The sequence below is a fragment of the Aulonocara sp. 'chitande type north' Nkhata Bay genome, linkage group LG5 (assembly GCF_057382095.1).
Source record: "Aulonocara sp. 'chitande type north' Nkhata Bay isolate Kocher_YH1m ecotype deep benthic linkage group LG5, A_spYH_male_GT1.1, whole genome shotgun sequence".
Classification (NCBI taxonomy): Eukaryota; Metazoa; Chordata; class Actinopteri; order Cichliformes; family Cichlidae; genus Aulonocara; species Aulonocara sp. 'chitande type north' Nkhata Bay.
Genome location: NC_141348.1, coordinates 30,997,673 through 31,000,131, shown reverse-complemented (window position 1 = coordinate 31,000,131; position 2,459 = coordinate 30,997,673).

The following is a 2,459-nucleotide window of genomic DNA, read 5'->3' as shown; positions in this document are numbered from 1 at the left end:
TGAAGTGCTCTCCTGGCTGATTTTAAGCCATCTATTGCCGTTGGCTTTGTCTTACAACCCCAACAGTGGCTTTCTGTGTCGGTCTCACCTGGTCACTTTCATAATCACATGACCAAGACTGGTTCAACTCTCTGTTGCGCTCCTAATGCAAGTGGGTCACTTCCAAATGGCTATCCCTTTGCTGCAAGGTGACATGGTCAAAATAATCCACTGATCTGAGGTATGTCAATTACTTGTATCTCCATTTATTTATTTTTGTTTCTTTTTTGAATTATATTTAAATCTCAATTATGTGATATATTTGTTAAAGTATAATACATGCATTATGTTAAAGTAAAAATATGTTTTAAAAAATGAAGGTTACAATTGCTGACCAATATAATCATGACTTTTGCTACAGCTCAGTGGAATTTTCAGACTGTTCACTGAAAGCATCTAATACCAGGTGTGAAATCCAAACCAATGGGGGCAATGGGGGTTCAACTGCTTTGTCACACCAAACAGAATATAAGGGCTCAATGAATATGTAAATATGTATATATATATGCCACATGCAAAGATGCTTTAAAGTCCAGGTATTTCAGCCATCACAATTGAAAAAATCCGTATGTATCAGGTAGTTGTCTTCATTTAAATTAAACGACCAGCACACACAACCCTGATGGGGCAGGGGTTAGGTAGAGCCTGAACTTTTGAATGGCCTATGGAATGTTGCAGGGTGGGGGAGGGTTTTGGAGCAGCGTCTGAATGGGTGTAACAGTGATCCTGTGTTGGCTCTCCTCTGGTGGGACAAATGATATGTTGATAGTATTTTGGGAAGACCTTGTTCATGGCTCAGTGAAAATTTCTCAAAACACTGAACACGGCCTCTGGGTGTGAGTTCTCTGGTACATTTACAATCCTTTGCATCTCAGTTTAGGACTTTTTTAACTTTGTTGGGGGCTGTAAGCAGCTGCGGGGAAGGACTGTGTTGAACCCTTTTCTAACTTTAATAGTAAGGAACTAACTTGCTTTTGGTACAGGAGCTTGCAAAGAAAACCTCCTTTAGGACTGTTTGGAGTCCAAAGATTAGGAGGCGCTGGGAGATCTTGAGGACAGCAATTCATTTGTTGACCCTACATGCTCATTTATCAACTTCTACAAGCACATTTGCCTTCCAAGCCAAACACTAAGGTACAATCACCATAATCCCTGATTTATAGGTCAGCTCAGGGCTCTCAGATGCCAGAAAGAACAGGTGGTACAATAAAGTCGATATGGATACATACTGGCTAGACGGGAACTCAAGAATGTTATCAAATGTGAGAACCAAGCCAAGGTAAGTTTGTTTCAATCAGCAACAAACCTGCATCTGTCAAGAACACACTGGAGGCAATAACACATTATAATAAGAAAAGCTCTGCAATTACCCTAACCCCTGGACAAGCTGATGAACTAAAAAGACTTACCACAATAGGCTAGAGAGGTCCTCTGTCATGCACACTAATGGCCCACCCCCATCTTTTCAAGACAAGTCTCCTCCTTACCAAATTACATTGACATCTTCTACTTCTCGCTTTCTTACCTTAACAGAGAAAGATGACCATAGGCTCTTCACACATCTGAATTTAAGCAAAGAGAAAGAACAAACAAAATACTCAGCATTTATCCTACAGATCCAACCGTTTTTTGGATTATCCAGTCAAGCTCAGCCTCCATTAAAAACTGCAGCACTTGCAGCGTTCCTAATTTTTGTAGCATGGCTAAGCGCACAGTTGACACAAATGCAAAGCGGACACATTAGAGGCCACATCCATCTCTACAGGCATCTCTACAATCCAGCAATGCGGGAGCATAGGATTCCCAGAAGATAGAGTTGAGAGAGACTGACGCAACAGTTAGAGAAGCTCATATTTTCAGCAGAAACCGTAGGAAAAACGTGTGTATGCATGTGTATGTGTTTGAAAGACTTCTTTTTTTATACCTCTCTTATTACTATACTAGCAGAGTCACTCCAAGTATGAAAGATTATGGTACTTTATTGATGTCCTAGCATGCCTGACCAATATTCTGGTGAATGTCTGCACCAGACTACTCCACAGTAATCTGGGAGTACACTAAAGAGTTCCAAACAGGAAGCCACGGGGGAAGGTGAGTAGCTGGGCACCTACTTATCTGCACTTCCATTCTCACATTCCCCACTGCTTATCAACAATGCAAAGGTGGCAGAGTCTGTGAAGTTTCTGGAGACCACTATCATCAGCAGCATAAAATGGGATATCCAATGTCATCAGCCAAGCTCACCAGAGTGAAATCTTCCTCCAAATCCTCGTAAACATTAACATCTTCTTGAAAGTTTGCAACTAGTCCTTCAGAACCTCTATTGGGTAAGTCATCAGCTACTCCATCATTGTGAGTTACCTTACATCCTCTACCCACACCAAACACAGACTGGAATGCAGTGTACATCCAGTGGGCCA